At 43.7% G+C, this 18,373-nt stretch overlaps 1 protein-coding gene across 3 annotated transcripts in view; it reads right to left on the reverse strand.

The window, feature by feature from the left end:
• SYN3 (synapsin III) overlaps positions 1 to 18,373 on the reverse strand; it is a 174,245-nt gene that overhangs the window by 148,735 nt on the left and 7,137 nt on the right. Inside the window, exon 1 of one of the 3 annotated variants that reach the window (XM_069966563.1) lies at positions 17,782 to 17,843. The exons of the other annotated variants lie outside the window; for them this stretch is intronic. The gene's annotated coding sequence lies outside the window, so the exon portion shown is untranslated. Of the gene's footprint in view, positions 1 to 17,781; positions 17,844 to 18,373 lie in introns of those variants that run through there. 3 annotated transcript variants of the gene reach the window in all.

Consider the following 18,373-nt stretch of genomic DNA (forward strand, 5'->3'; position numbering starts at 1 on the left):
GTACATACCCCCTGAAATACTCTGTGCTGCTCAGCTACAATACCTATACATACCCCCTGAAATACTCTGTGCTGCTCAGCTACAATACCTATACATACCCCCTGAAATACTCTGTGCTGCTCAGCCACAATACCTATACATACCCCCTGAAATACTCTGTGCTGCTCAGCCACAATACCTGTCCATACCCCCTGAAATACTCTGTGCTGCTCAGCCACAATACCTGTACAAACCCCCTGAAATACTCTATGCTGCTAAGCCACAATACCTGTACAAACCCCCTGAAATACTCTGTGCTGCTCAGCCACAATATTTGTACAAACCCCCTGAAATACTCTGTGCTGCTCAGCCACAATATTTGTACAAACCCCCTGAAATACTCTGTGCTGCTCAGCCACAATACCTGTACAAACCCCCTGAAATACTCTGTGCTGCTCAGCCACAATATTTGTACAAACCCCCTGAAATACTCTGTGCTGCTCAGCCACAATAACTGTACAAACCCCCTGAAATACTCAGTGCTGCTCAGCCACAATACCTGTACAAACCCCCTAAAATACTCTGTGCTGCTGATTCCGTCTCCTTTCTCCTTCAAACACCGTTGACTTGAAGTTTAAATAATAACACATATAGATATGTCACTACATAAAGGGGTATTCCACTCATAAACATAACTTTTCATGATGAGACTAACAATTCCTTCCATGCTTGTGATTTTCTATTCAGTCTCCTTCCCCCAGTTCTGAGCTGCTGCGTTCTGCTAAAGACACAGAAGGAATTGATAGTCTCACCATGGGCAGCAACATATCAAAATTTATGAGCGGAATACTTCTTTAAAACAAGACCAATGTACCTTAAATACTCTGTGCTGCTAGGGGGACCTTTTTTCTTCTAGATCATTCAATACCTTGCACATCGCAGACCCTGTCCTAACATTATGAAGCGATTAAACAGGTCACTATAAGGTCAGCAGGCTCCTCTCCTGAAATACTCTGTGCTGCTGGAGGCACTCCCCCTTAAATCTGTCTGCCTCATATTATGACACTGCCCCTCTTTAGTAATCTGTAGTAATAACATCACTGGTCAATGTCTCCTATGTGAGCATCATATACTTCTCTGAAATACTCTGTGCTGCTTTCTCACCAGACCTTCTCTCTTGTACAATAATGTTTATATGGATGGACAGAAGATGAAGATGGATGCCAGGCTGAGGATCAGACCCGGACAGTAATAATATTCACTATCCAGATGTCGTCCTCTGCACAAAATCCGCAGAGTTTATTAAATTGAAACATTTCATTGCACCTTCAGCGAAGCGAGAAGTTTTGAATGGAGGCCCAGGTGCATTGTGGGTAGAGTGTGAGCAGAGTCTCTGCATTAGGGCTGAGAGCCCCCTCGGTCAGATCAGCCATTAGCTCCCTGTCTATGACGTATGAAGCCATTGTGGCTGCTTTACAGACCCCGGAGATTCTGTGCATCCGTCTTGTCTGTGTTATGTAATATTAATCAGCAGCAATCCCCTCGTATGAAAGAGACCTGACTCTACATATCTCCTATACAATGCACTCTAAGGCTATGTTCACACTACGTAAAACTGCGGCCGTAGTCTGAACCGCAAAACTACGGCTGTAGTTTTGAGGTTTATGCCTTGGCTGCTATGTATACGAACTACGGTTGTACAGTGCACACTACGTATCAGACAACGACCGTTGTTTTCACGGCTCCGTGAAAAATGAACATGTCATTTATTTCCGGACGGTAATGTTCCAACTACGGCCGTGGATTTCAATGCGGCCGCGCACGGAATATTTATTTCTGCAAAATTAAACTTGATTTTGAAATAAAAAAAATTTCTGTGTGGTTTATTGGGCTGGGCGCAGTATTCCAAATAATTGACCTGTTTCATCCCGCTCAGAAACAAGCTAGGAAGCAAAATTATACAACGGCCGTAGTTTCACGACTAGACCGTATGGCCATATTTCTACGGCCGTAGTTTCAGGCGCACATGTCCGACCGGGTGAACACAATGGCCGTTAATTTACGTAGTGTGAACATAGCCTTAGAAGGGATAGCCCTCCAAGCTGGCATTCATCCTTAAAAGTACATTAAAGGGGTACTCCGGTGATAATCTTTTTCTTTTTCTGGTTTCAGAAAGTTATATAGATTTGTAATTTATTTCTATTTAAAAATCTCCAGTCTTCCAGTACTTATCAGCTGCTGTATATCCTGCAGGAAGTGGTGGATTCTCTCCAGCCTGACACTGTGCTCTCTGCTGCCACCTCTGTCCATGTCAGGAACTGTCCAGAGTAGTAGCAAATCCTCATAGAAAACCTCTCCAGTTCTGGCCAGTTCCTGACATGGACAGAGGCGGCAGCAGAGAGCACTGTGTAAGTATTCTTCTACCTCACCTTCTTCTCCTACATCCCGGCAGAGCACAGTACTACTTGGGTTGGGACTCTCACGACATCCTCCTCTCTGCTACTCAGATCCTTTATATCTCTTAACACGCTGCTCAGTCGGCACGACTGTACTTCTTACTACATTCCTGTCACAGATCTGATTGTTGTATTGTCCAGTGTTCGTCCAAAAGTATTATCAAGTGTTTTCTCAAGAGAAACCTCTACTGTCAAGGCACAACTGTATAACCTGCTGCACACACGTACTTTTCCAGTAAAAACAGATAAGATAAAGAGACTTTGTGATTCTTTGCCTCACACCGACACAGTGTTCACCACATCCTTGGGACATTTCCCCTTTCTGTGGCTGTGGGTGGCAGTTCCGATAGTGGGTCACTACACCACTCCGGCCATCCGTGATCACACTAACCCAAGGGACCCCAGCAGCCCGGCAGGACACTGACCACAGGGGAACAAGGTACAACCGGCCTTCTAAAATAAAAGCAGGCGTGCCATCACAACTGTGTGCCCAACCGGCACTGGCGTAATGAAGTAACGTCTTAAAGGGGTAGTCCACCAAAAAAAAATTTCTTTCAAATCAACTGGTGTCATGAAGTGCCAGAGATTTGTAATTCACTTCTATTAAAAAATCTTAAGTCTTCCAGTACTTATGAGCTGCTGTGTGTCCAGCAGGAAGTGGTGTTTTCTTTCCTGTCTGACAAAGTGCTCTCTGTTGCCTCCTTTGTCCATGTCAGGAACTGTCCAGAGCAGTAGCAAATCCCCATAGAAAACCTCTCCTGCTCTCCAGACTAGAAATAATACAACTTCCTGTTGGGCATACAGCAACTGATAAGTACTGGAAGGCTTGAGATTTTTTAATAGAAGTAAATTACAAATCTTTGGCACTTCATGGCAGCAGTTGATTTGAAAGAAAAAAAATTTGGGTGAACTACCCCTTTAAGGTGTGGCTGTATCTCGGCCAACCACCACTGGAGTGGCGTCACACCTCACCACCTAGCCTGTTGGCAAGCATGGGGCAGACATTGGAGGCGGCCTATGAGCTATGAGCCTATGATGCATACAGGCTGCCATTATTAAGCAGGTCCTTGTTGCCCATAGCAACCAATCACTAATTTAGTGCCTGGGAAATTGGGGTCTTTTTAGACCACATTTTGGTGGTCTATAGGAAATATAGATAAATTTAACCCTGTGTTGTGTAGCAGCCAATCACAGCGCAGCTTATATTTCTCCAGAGCAGGTGAAGAGATGAAAGCTGTGGTTGCTATGGGCGATGAGGCCTACTAAACAGTCCTGATAACTGAGGCCTATAGTGTAGTTTACAATACGGATCAGGACCCCCCGTACTAGAATCCCTCAGCAGGGGAGCGATACACGTGGATAATAATTCCTATTATTAGGCGGTAATCTTCTTTCTTCACGGTGGGAGTAGGAAGCCAAATGTCAGAGCTGTAAAATGTCAGCGAACAAAGGAGTGCAGCGAACGGCATCCATTATCATCTGCTACTGGGAGATTAGTGGAAACTGGAACCGGTGTCAGACAACACTAGCGGATTAGAGGTTTGGGAAAGAACATGGAAGCTTTGCTGAGAGGCTTCGAGGCGCCCACCTCCCAAATATGACTGGATTTATATACAGACATTGAAAACTATTTTAATATTGACCAAAATTTACACACCACATTATACATTATAATGGCCACAACCTGGCACAAACCAACATAACCTACAGTCCCGTCATCAGGTCTACGCTCTACTACCTGCAAACAGTACAATTACTCCTGCATTTAAGGTTGCCTAGCAACCACTCATCTTCCTTCTGGGTGTTAACCATGGTCTCAGAATGTTTTAGAAAGTATACCACACACTCAAATTAAAGGGGTTGTCCAGCGTGGGGGCTATTTTTTCATATGGCCGGGGAGGAGGTGGGATCCCGCCTCCTTCACTGAGTGGCTGAGCGGACCTGAGACGTCACGTCTCGGGCCCGCGTCAGACACCCGGAAGCGGCCGGGAACCGGGCACCGGAGTGATGCGGAACCCGCCGCTGGAACCGGGGAGGTGAGTGGACGTCTTTTCTTTCTGCCACCTCCTCCCCGGCCATATGAAAAAATAGCCCCCACGCTGGACAACCCCTTTAAGGCCTCATTTATTATATACTTGTCTACAGGCCCAATTTTGCCAGGATGATCCCAGAAATTACCCCACAAACCACACCCCAAAGAGGTAATAATCCCCTCTTCTGTGTCTAAAGTTTAGAAAACCCCTTAACTCCCCCACATTAGCTCAGTTAAGTTGTAATTTACTACTCATTCTGTACATGTGTCTCTCCCCCTGCTGCAAGCACGCCTCCTAACTGCTGATTGGCTCTAACTGCTGTGACCTCTGCTGTCAATCATCAGACAGGCGGCGTGCTTGCAGCATATAGATGACTTTTTAACTCAATATGCCAATGACTCCGGCTACTTCATTTATATACAGATTTGCCCTTCGGCCTCTTTCACACATTCAGTACTTTTTAAGGATTGTATATTATGTCTGCAGTCCACAAAAAAATGTGTCTGTAGTGCAACTGTAATCCGTATTATATAGCCTAAGGGGCCTATTCCACGGAGCGATAATCGGATTATCGCACTGTGTAATAAATACAACGATCATCGGCTGATCTTTGATACAGGTTTGAACCTATAATTGCCGGGCGCCGACGAGCATGGCTACGTGTAATAGCTGCAGGGCTCCTCTTGTGGTCTTTGCCCCGGGTCCCGCGCGATCCAGCTTCAGAGTCGCGTGTCTCAGCTGACAGGCCGCTCAGCCAATCACTGGCCAGGACCGCCGCGGCCAGTGATTGGCTGAGCAGCCTGTCAGCTTAGACAGGCCGCTCTGAAGCTGGAGTGCACGAGACCCAGGGAGAAGAAGACCGCAAGAGGAGCCCTGCAGCCTGGATAGGTAATGTATGAAGTTTAAGCAAGGGCTGCAAGGACATCGGTAACGATGTCCATGCAGCCCTTGTTAAACAATAATTGGGCCATGGAAAAGGCCCAGAAAATGAGCGCTCGTTTACAGTTATTATCGGCCTGTGTAATAACACCCTAAGACTGTAGGAAAGCTGGGTGTTGACCCCTATGGCGGCCATATTGATTGCTGCCCAACCTTTCCAGAATAAGGATATGTCACAAGCAGAACAAAAAGGGGAGATTTTTTTTTTTTACTGGGGAGAAAGGGGAGGGGGGGGGGTGCATGCCTTTGCATTGGCCTCTGACTTCACCTTAATACACCTTTCCAAGAAAATCCTATAAGACCCCGCACATCGATTTCTTGGGATCGGTTCCTGATAGGACGCGACGGCTTCCTTGACTGTTGCCACCAAAGATCTTTTTATAGAAAGTGATAATTGAGTAACTGTGAAATTACAGTATGTAAGTGTCGGAGCCGTGAAATCGCAGAAACACACGTCGAAGTGGTGGTAAAATATTATAATTAAAATAAAGGAGCCCTCATATCATCTGTGCCAACATACATCGGATGGCGGCCTGTCATGCCTTAACTCTTCATATCCTGCAGCACTCTACTGTGCGGATTGCGGAATACAGTAATTCTGCATTCTACTCATGAACAAGGAAGATCAGGATGAACAGTGTCATGCAACACTGTCATACAGGGTGATGTAAAAGAAGACATAAAGGTCAGATACAGTAGCTACAATCGATGGGACTGATGGATGATGGTGGCAGTGACTGCATTATCATGGATATTGGTTTAACCACTGGTTATGCCTGTACACCCTGATTATGATGAATATACCGTACACTGTGTCAGCACAAGCCCTGAAGCCCATAGCCTTGTGTAAATAGACTCCAGCATGTATCTCCTTTGTTCCCTATAGCTGAGATCCGTTCTACAGAAAAAAGCAAACATCTATTATTGACACTGAAAGAACTAATTATAGGGCTGACGTCCCGTCCTAATGAAATGTTTATTATAGAGGGAGGAACGAGGAATATATGGGGAGAACGGTCCCGCTATAATAAGAGAGCTAATATGTATGTCAGAGGGTCAATCAAGCGAACTGTGTAATAGTATGCCTGAATATAACTGCTCTTATACTATAATACTATTACTATATGCAAGACTATAACTAAATACTGCTCCCTATATACAGGGATATAACTACTATAATACTGCTCCTATATACAGGAATATAACTACTATAATACTTCTCCTATATACAAGAATATAACTACTATAATACTGCTCCTATATACAGGAATATAACTACTATAATACTGCTCCAATATACAAGAATATAACTACTATAATACTGCCTCCTATATACAGGAATATAACTACTATAATACTGCCCCCTATATACAGGAATATAACTACTATAATACTGCCCCTATATACAGGAATATAACTACTATAATGCTGCTCCTATATACAGAAATATAACTACAATAATGTGAAATGGAGAGAAGAGTGCAGCTGCACCTCACACCTATGGCTGATACTAAAGCCGCTAAGCTACTTTAAAAACAAACACCAGGAATTTGGTATACAATTTGATCAAACCATACTGCCCTGTGTACCCCGTGCAGGTATCCTGGTTCACACGGGTCCCTACGTTAACTCTGTACCGTATACCAAATTCCTGGTGTTTGTTTTTAAAGTAGCTTAGCGGCTTTAGTATCAGCCATAGGTGTGAGGTGCAGCTGCACTCTTCTCTCCATTTCACATTTTATAACTACTATAATACTGCTCCTATATACAAGAATATAACTACTATAATACTGCTCCTATATACAGGAATATAACTACTATAATACTGCTCCCTATATACAGGAATATAACTACTATAATACTGCTCCCTATATACAAGAATATAGCTACTATAATACTGCTCCTATATACAGGAATATAACTACTATAATACTGCCCCCGATATACAGGAATATAACTACTATAATACTGCTCCTATATACAGAAATATAACTACTATAATACGAACTGGAGAGAATGGAATCGCTGCACATCCCATCTATGGCTGATACTAATGCCGCTAGGCCTATATTAAAAATCAACACCAGAGCGTCTGTATATGAATTGATCAAGCCATATTGCCCCGTGTACCACCGCGCAGGTCCTCTGGTCCACACGGGTCCCTACGCTAACTCCACACCGTGTCGGTCAGCGACCGCCAACCCCGCAAAGCGTGCACGTGCTGGGAAGGGAGGCCATGGAACGGCCCTGCAACCCCAATGTCACAGGACCAGACCCAAAAAGCCTCACCAAAACCCAGCCAGCACCACCGGCGGGGAAGGCTGCCCCCAAACGACACAAGTATGGATATGGTATTACACTTACCATTGCTGTTCTCACAGAATGGGGAAGACATAGGGTCCAGACATGTGAGCACAGGCATATCCTGCTAATTTTGGTCATGTGGGTCTTATAAAGGAGTGCTAGCTGTTTCTCTCTTTTCTCCGTGTATTGCACTCCTCCTGGTGAGACCCACATGAACGCAATTAGCAGGAGACACCTGAGTGCACATGGTTTTAATCCCTCCTGTTTTTTTTCCCATTCTGTTTGCTGCAGCTATGGTGAGTGTAATTCCTTATCCAGACTTGTGCTGCTTGGGGGCGACCTTCTCCGCCGGCGGTGCTGGCCGGGTTCTGGTGTGGTGTTTTTGGGTCTGGTCCTGTGGCATGGGGGTCGCAGGGCCGTCCCATGGCCCCCGTTCCCTGGCTGTGCACGCCTGCGGGGTTGGTGGCCACTGACTGGCACGGTGTGGACTTAGTGTAGGGACCCATGTGTATCAGATACCGGCACGAGGTACATGGGGCAGTATGGCTTGATCAATTCATACACAAAATTCTGATGTGTTTTTTATTTAGCCTAGGGGCACTAGTATCAGCCATAGGTGTGAGGTGCAGCACTCTGTTTCTTCCCTGAACCGCATAACTACTATAATACTGCTCCCTATATACAGGAATATAACTACTATAATACTGCTCCTATATACAGGAATATAACTACTATAATACTGCCCCTATATACAAGAATATAACTACTATAATACTGCCCCTATATACAGGAATATAACTACTATAATACTGCTCCTATATATAGGGATATAACTACTATAATACTGCCTCCTATATACAGAAATATAACTACTATAATACTGCTTCTATATACAGAAATATAACTACTATAATACTGCTCCTATATACAGAAATATAACTACTATAATACTGCTCCTATATACAGGAATATAACTACTATAATACTGCTCCTATATACAGGAATATAACTACTATAATACTGCTCCTATATACAGAAATATAACTACTATAATACTTCCCCTATATACAAGAATATAACTACTATAATACTGATCCTATATACAAGAATATAACTACTATAATACTGCTCCCTATATACAGGAATATAACTACTATAATACTGCTCCTATATACAAGAATATAACTACTATAATACTGCTCCCTATATACAGAAATATAACTACTATAATACTGCTCCTATATACAGGAATATAACTACTATAATACTGCCCCCTATATACAGGAATATAACTACTATAATACTGCTCCTATATACAGGAATATACTACTATAATACTGCTCCTATATACAGGAATATAACTACTATAATACTGCTCCTATATACAGGAATATAACTACTATAATACTGCTCCTATATACAGGGATATAACTACTATAATACTTCTCCTATATACAGGAATATAACTACTATAATACTGCCCCCTATATACAGGAATATAACTACTATAATACTGCTCCTATATACAGGAATATACTACTATAATACTGCTCCTATATACAGGAATATAACTACTATAATACTGCTCCTATATACAGGAATATAACTACTATAATACTGCTCCTATATACAGGGATATAACTACTATAATACTTCTCCTATATACAGGAATATAACTACTATAATACTGCCCCCTATATACAGGAATATAACTACTATAATACTGCTCCTATATACAGGAATATACTACTATAATACTGCTCCTATACACAGGAATATAACTACTATAATACTGCTCCTATATACAGGGATATAACTACTATAATACTGCTCCTATATACAGAAATATAACTACTATAATACTGCCCCCTAAATACAGGAATCCTATATAAACTCCATCACTGTTGCGGTAAGTCCAGAAGGCCTCCATCCTATATAAGTAATACTAATCCTGATTCCCTCAGACACCTACATTTATGTATTTATGCAGCACAGTCCTCTCTGTTTAAGCTGTTTGCCACTTTCGTTTCCAATGTTCTGCCAACACGACTTTTCTTGGCAGCGAGCTCCGCATTTATTTTATGAACCGGAGCCAAAATGACACGGCTTATTTAATCGTGATGAGGTCACTTGAAAAACTGATATGGCAGTATAACAAATGCTGTGCGGGTTTTTGTTTTTGCCACGACAATATTGACGACCTTTACAGCTGCAGATTGACATTGAGCGGGTGCAGTAATCTTTTTTCTGTTTTCCATTGCTGATGATTGGGGTTTGCTGATCAGAACTTCCATACTATGTCCTAGTCAGGGGACGGCAATGTTATTAAAGGACGCGGACAGAATTAGTGGAGATGTGTCGAGTCGCGGGCATTACACAGCACATTTCATGCCAAGTATTAAACTATAGAAGGCAAAGCCAACTCATCTGTAGGGTTAGCTGTTAAAAGAGTTAAGAAAAACTTAAAGGGGAACTCCGGCAAAAAATATTTTAAATCGACTGGTGTCAATAAATTATATAGACTTGCAATTTTCTTCTATTTAAAAATCGCCAGTCTTCCAGTACTTATCAGCTGCTGTATGTCCTGCAGGAAGTAGTGGATTCTCTCCAGTGTGACACAGTGCTCTCTGCTGCCACCTCTGTCCATGTCAGGAACGGTCCAGAGCAGCAGCAAATCCCTATAGAAAACTTCTCCTACTCTGGACAGAGGTGGCAGCAGAGAGCACTGTGTCAGAATGAATACACCACTTCAAAACCATTAAAGTCAATATCTAGGCTTGAAAAAAAAAGCAGCACCACCCTTGTCTTCAGTTTGGGGCATGGATTTTGCAGCTCAGTTCTATTGAAGTGAATGGAGCTTAAGTGTAATACCACACACAGCCTGGGGGTGGTGCTGTTTTTGCAAGAAAGTGTCTGTTGTTTCTAATCCTGGAACACCCCTTTTATCTTCTTAAAGAGCTTACTTAAGTTCAGTAGGGAAGATACTGAACACAAGGGGACTCAATCTGAGGTTATTGGGGGAAATAACAGGGGCAACATGAGTAGTAGACACTTGGAACAAACTTCCAGCAGATGTGTTTGGTAGATATACAGCTGCAAACCTGCTGGGATATACCTATATCTATCCTAGGTTAGGATAAGTATAAGGGCGGACTAGATGGATCAGTGGTCTTTCTCTTCTCCAATGGGTCAGCTTGGTTGCCTGTTTCTAATTCTAGATTTGTAAACAGAAGACAATGTAATCTATAGGCAACTAATACTATTAGAATGATTCAACAAGGACAAATGTGGCGAAACGAACAGGATGATGGGAAGAAAGAGCCTGTGGCCCCTGGCAGATTCCGCTTCTCTTTGATTAGTTTGTAGTATTCCTTTAAATATGACAATTCCTCTACAACTGCTTACCCAAAATCCAGACACAGAGACCCGCCACGCTGCGTAGGGCACTTACAGTCCTTATATTACTAAGCCGACACATTTTACATAAAAAAAATAATAACACTCTCGCCTCTGATAATTTTCCATTTTCACGCCATATGTTCGCACAGATAGTCATGTCAACGTCGCCCTAGTTCAGTCTTGGAGCTTAACTTGTTTCTCTCCGCTTGTTATTCTAAATCTTGGAGAGCGATTGTATACTCAATCGCATCAATGCCGTGACATACAGGGGCTCAGATGTGAACTAAAAGACTTAAAGGGGTTATCCAGACTTAAAAAAAGACATGGCCGCTTTCCTCCAGAAACAGTGCTGCTCTTGTCCTCGGGTTATGTGAGTTTTTTTTTCAGTTGAATTGAATGGAGCAGAGTTGTAATAGCAAACAGAACCTGAGGACAGAGGTGGTGCTGTTTTTACAAGTAGGTGTGCTTTTTCAAACCCACTTTAAATAGAAAGTAGTTTAAAGGGGTACTCCGGGCAGGGGTTATTTTTAGGGTATGGCCGGGGAAGGGGTGGATATAGAGGCCACCAGTCACTTACCTCCCTGGTTCCAGCCCTGGGTCCCGGATCGCGCCGCCCCGTTCTCACGTCTGGCCGCAGCTTCCTGGTCTGAGCTGCGGCTTGAAATGTGACGTCTCAAGGCAGCTCAGCCATTCAGCGGCCGAGGCGGGACTCCACTATGACTGCTGAATGGTTGAGACGTCACGTCTAGAGCCGCAGCTCAGACCAGAAAGCGGTGGCCAGACAAGAGAATGCGGCGGCTCAATACGGGACCCGGTTCTGGAACCGGGGAGGTAAGTGACCAGCGGCCTCTATTTCCACCCCTTCCCCGGCCATACCCTAAAAATAACCCCCGCCTGGAGTACCCCTTTAACTATTAATGAAAGGATGTACTGTATGAGTGGTGATGAGGGGGTCGGCGTGGAGCCCATCGCTGTTCCTAATTTTCCTACTGACCAGAATATATGTCAGTAATGTCACCCATAAAGACAACATCTTTGCTATGTTCCAAGCATGACATATAGATTATTTATACTGGTGGCATAGATGGTCTGTACCAGTGTGTGTGTGTGTATATATATATATATATATATATATATATATGTATATAATCACCCTAATTTATCTGCAATCTCCCCCAATCCTGGAGTTTTAATGGGATATTCGGGAGAAGAAGAAAAAATCTACTTGAAAATTATATAGATTTGTAAATTACTTATATTACAAAAATATCAAGTCTTCCAGTACTTATCAGCAGCTGTATGTCCTGCATGAAGTGGTGTATTTTTTCCAGTGCTCTCTGCTGCCATCTCTGTCCATGTCAGGAACTGTCCAGAGCAGGAGAGGTTTTCTATGGGGATTTGCTGCTTCTCTGGACAGTTCCTGACATGGACAGAGGTGGCAGCAGAGAGCACTGTGTCAGACTGGAAAGAATACACCACTTCCTGCAGGACATACAGCAGCTGATAAGTACTGGGCGACTGGATATTTTTAAATATAAGTAAATTACAAATCTATATAACTTTCTGACACTAGTCGATTTAAATTTTTTTTTTTACTCTGGAGTAAAGGAATTTCTGGAGACTGTCCAAATTTTGTCTTGATCCGCTGACCTCTGTGAACTGACAGACTATTTGGTATGGACTTCATGCCTGACAACCCTACTGGAAACACAGTGATTGTTAGGCAACATGTCCATAGAAACCTCTAGATCTCAGACTGGATTGGCCCTTGCATATAGCGGAACATACATCTTGGCATTAGTTCCGCCACCACAGTCCCCATCACAATCTGCATTATTAATTAGATTTTTTTCTAAGTTCTAATTCGATGAGTTTCCTGATGGTCTCGCCCCCTCCCCTCCTGGTGGAATGGGATGAGAGAAGGCAGCAGACTATCTCGGCCTTGTCTCCGGCAGCCGCACGCTCCAGGCTCTTTCTTAAAATAAGTTGCTGAGGTCTCAGTAAGTAAAGACTGTGACTGTAAGGATCAATACAAGTTTTCATTAGCTAAATAGCTTTATAAATATCTTATACTGTCAGCTGCCAGACAAACTCTCGTCCTCCCTGGGACTTCATCGGCAACAGGAAAACGGTAACGGTTATAAGTGGAGAATATGAAGGTTAAGAAGAAGGAAGCGTCCATCTGTAGTGCCATACAGTCCTAGCTCCGACGTTAACTATTAATCCAAGAATCAGAGAGAATGAACACCTGATCTGTATGTTCTCAAGAGAGATAAGATACTGCCAAAAGTATCAGTACAGGACAAAGGAGTCTATCTGGTAATAGCTACAACACTACCTCCTATATACAGGAATATAACTACTATACTACTGCCCCCTATATACAGGAATATAACTACTATAATACTGCTCCTATATACAGGAATATGACTACTATAATACTGCCCCCTATATACAGGAATATAAGTACTATAATACTGCCCCCTATATACAGGAATATAACTACTATAATACTGCTCCTATATACAGGAATATAAATAATATAATACTGCCCCCTATATACAGGAATATAACTACTATAATTCGGTTCAGGGAAGAAACAGAGTGCTGCACCTCACACCTATGGCTGATACTAGTGCCGCTAGGCTAAACAAAAAACACATCAGAATTTTGTGTATGAATTGATCAAGCCATACTGCCCCATGTACCTCGTGCAGGTATCTGATACACATGGGTCCCTACACTAAGTCCACACCGTGCCAGTCAGTGGCCACCAACCCCGCAGGCACGCACAGCCGGGGAACGGGGGCCATGGGACGGCACTGCGACCCCCATGCCACAGGACCAGACCCAAAAACACCACACCAGAACCCGGCCAGCACCGCCGGCGGAAAAGGTCGCCCCCAAACAGCACAAGTCTGGATGAGGTATTGCGCTCACCATAGCTGCAGCAGACAGAATGGGAAAAAAAACAGGAGGGATTAAAACCATATGCACTCAGGTGTCTCCTGCTAATTGCGGTCATCCTTCCCCGCCGGTGGTGCTGGCTGGGTTTTGGTGGGGCTTTTTGGGTCTGGTCCTGTGACATTGGGGTTGCAGGGCCGTTCCATGGCCTCCCTACCCTGCACGTGCACGCTTTGCGGGGTTGGCGGTCGCTGACCGACACGGTGTGGAGTTAGCGTAGGGACCCGTGTGGACCAGAGGACCTGCGCGGTGGTACATGGGGCAATATGGCTTGATCAATTCATATACAGACACTCTGGTGTTGATTTTTAATATAGGCCTAGCGGCATTAGTATCAGCCATAGATGGAATGTGCAGCCGTTCCACTCTCTCCAGTTCATAACTACTATAATACTGCCCCTATATACAGGAATATAACTACTGCTCCTATATACAGAAATATAACTACTATAATACTGCCCCTATATACAGGAATATAACTACTATAATACTGCCCCCTATATACAGGAATATAACTACTATAATACTGCTCCTATATACAAGAATATAACTACTATAATACTGCCCCTATATACAGGAATATAACTACTATAATACTGCTCCTATATACAGGAATATAACTACTATAATACTGCCCCTATATACAGGAATATAACTACTGCTCCTATATACAGAAATATAACTACTATAATACTGCCCCTATATACAGGAATATAACTACTATAATACTGCTCCTATATACAGGAATATAACTACTATAATACTGCTCCTATATACAGGAATATAACTACTATAATACTGCTCCTATATACAGGAATATAGCTACTATAATACTGCCCCCTATATACAGGAATATAACTACTATAATACTGCTCCTATATACAGGAATATAACTACTATAATACTGCTCCTATATACAGGAATATAACTACTATAACACTGCTCCCTATATACAGGATATAACTACTATAATACTGCCCCCTATATACAGGAATATAACTACTATAATACTGCTCCTATATACAGGAATATAACTGCTATAATACTGCTCCTATATACAGGAATATAACTACTATAATACTGCTCCTATATACAAGAATATAACTACTATAATACTGCTCCTATATACAGGAATATAACTACTATAATACTGCCCCCTATATACAGGAATATAACTACTATAATACTACTCCTATATACAGGAATATAACTACTATAATACTGCTCCTATATACAGGAATATAACTACTATAACACTGCTCCTATATACAGGAATATAACTGCTATAATACTTCTATATACAGGAATATAACTACTATAATACTGCCCCCTATATACAGGAATATAACTACTATAATACTGCTCCTATATACAGGAATATAACTACTATAATACTGCTCCTATATACAGGAATATAACTACTATAACACTGCTCCTATATACAGGAATATAACTGCTATAATACCACCCCCTGTGTATAGGAATATAACATCAGAGTGGTATACTTTATTACCACCATGTATACCAGTATGTCAGTCTGGCAGTAGATGTTGCAGTATAACTGGATGTGTTGTATCAGTCTCGGATATTGATCTCTCCTAAATCCTACATGAAGACTCTTTTTATTATAGATGAGACCCTGAAGCAGAGGATTCTGGGTGATATTAACCCTTCCTATCACTGAGTATAGGCAGTGTATGGACGTTGCTCCAACCTGTGGCTTCAGTCACTCCTTTATATCTGACACTTGGAGTCCTGGCTTGTGATTGGTCAGTGTCTCCCCACAGTGGGAGGAGACAAATATACAAGCATCCCTATATACATGAAGACGTAACATACCGGCAAGTAACCGTATAGAGGTAGCAGAGCTGAACTTGTTATTCAACTCTGGAGCTGTTTTATTATTAGAAATATATTAGGATTAAAAACAAAACAACAATAATATAAAAAACAGCAGCTTTTTCCAACAACAGCGCCACACATTACAACTCGACCCTATTAGAGTTGCGTTTTTCTAATCCTGGATAGGTTGCGATATGTTTACATTTAATCCCATGCTATACAACAAGCTCACTATATACTGTAGATATATATATATATATACCGCAGGACACATTACTGGGTAAGTTATTAGCATCGGATATAGATGTAGCAGAGCTAACATGTACATCATACACATTTCTATACCTTACTCCAGAGCTTTTTCACAATCTATAGATGTAGCAGAGCTGAGTTTGTCACGTTCCACAAGTTACAATAAGTATCTCCCCCCCCCAGCATCATGGTCACATGTGGAGTGATGTCCTGTACCTGTATCTACCCCCTCAGCATTATGGCCACAGGTGGAGTGATGTCCTGTATCTGCCCCCTCAGTATCTGCCCCCTCAGCATCATGGCCACATGTGGAGTGATGTCCTGTATCTGTATCTGTCCCCTCAGCATCATGGCCACATGCGGAGTGATGTCTTGTATCTGTCCCCTCAGCATCATGGACACATGCAGAGTGATGTCTTGTATCTGTCCCCTCAGCATCATGGACACATGCAGAGTGATGACCTGTATCTGCCCCCTCAGTATCTGTATCTGCCCCCTCAGCATCATGGCCACATGTGGAGTGATGTCCTGTATCTGCCCCCCCCCCCAGCATCATGGCCACATGTGGAGTGATGTCCTGTATCTGCCCCCCCCCCCCCAGCATCATGGCCACATGCGGAGTGATGTCCTGTATTTGTATCTCCCCCCTCAGCATCATGTCCACATGCGGAGTGATGTCCTGTATCTGCCCCCTCAGCATCATGGCCACATGCGGAGTGATGTCCTGTATCTGCCCCCTCAGCATCATGGCCACATGCGGCGTGATGTCCTGTATCTGTATCTGCCCCCTCAGTATCTGTATCTGCCCCCCCCCAGCATCATGGCCACATGTGGAGTGATGTCCTGTATCTGTATCTGCCCCCTTAGTATCTGCATCTGCCCCCTCAGTTTCTGTATCTGCCCCCTCAGCCTCATGGCCACATGCGGAGTGATGTCCTGTATCTGTATCTGCCCCCTTAGTATCTGTATCTGCCCCCTCAGTGTCTGTATCTGCCCCCCCAGCATCATGGCCACATGTGGAGTGATGTCCTGTATCTTCCCCCTCAGCATCATGGCCACATGCGGAGTGATGTCCTGTATCTGCCCCCTCAGCATCATGGCCACATGCGGAGTGATGTCCTGTATCTGTATCTGCCCCCTTAGTATCTGCATCTGCCCCCTCAGTTTCTGTATCTGCCCCCTCAGCATCATGGCCACATGCGGAGTGATGTCCTGTATCTGTAACTGCCCCCTTAGTATCTGTATCTGCCCCCTCAGTATCTGTATCTGCCCCCTCAGCATCATGGCCACATGCGGAGTGATGTCCTGTATCTGTATCTGCCCCCTTAGTATCTGTATCTGCCCCCTCAGTGTCTGTATCTGCCCCCTCAGCATCATGGCCACATGTGGAGTGATGTCCTGTTGGTTTCCTATGTAAACAGCTCTGCTACTCTACAACAATAGTGTTCACGCAGCACCGACTCTGCTACACCTAACACACCATGCAGTGTGTTTCCTCCTGTCTGTAGACCCCAGCCTAGGATATATGAGTCTGAGGGGGTCCTGCCCATTGCCCAGACCCAGTGGCCCCTCTTCCTGGCAGCAGTGTAGGGGTCCAGGGCCCCCCATCTTACCTGGAGTATGGATGCCTCAGACAGTGTCGGCTCCCTTCCTGCTGCCACAGTGCATCCTCATCCCCTGCATCATCACATCACAGCAGCCTCTCCCAGCCCCGGCCTCCTGCCATTGGCTGCGGCTGCCATGGAGTCCCATCCCTTCCCTGCTGCTCCCTCCAACCACCAGGACTGGATACATAATTTAGTGAAACAACTGGTGGACGGGCTGGATCAGCTGTCAGCGCAGCACCGAGCACATTCAGGGCAACCTGGTTCATTCAAAGGGGAAGGGTGGGGGGCTAATGACTACTCCTGGGGAGGATGGCGGTATTGTATGCGTAATTATAGGGGCCTTTTATATTACGCTAGAGTCATTTACTCCTTCACTTAAAGGGACGGTAGTCATGGAAATGGAGGTGTGTACATTCAGGGACAGTGTGGGTGACATCGAAGGGAGGCGCGTTCCCTAAGGCTGCGGTCACACAGTGCGTTTATGCAGCTGAGGGTCTGTCATTAAGTATATGAGCGATCAGCCCGCGAGTCATTGATCAGTGTTTTACCCTCCATATGGTGTGCTGTCATCCTATATACAACACACTACACCGCCATA

This window comes from Dendropsophus ebraccatus, chromosome 1 (genome assembly GCF_027789765.1).
Source record: "Dendropsophus ebraccatus isolate aDenEbr1 chromosome 1, aDenEbr1.pat, whole genome shotgun sequence".
NCBI lineage: Eukaryota > Metazoa > Chordata > Amphibia > Anura > Hylidae > Dendropsophus > Dendropsophus ebraccatus.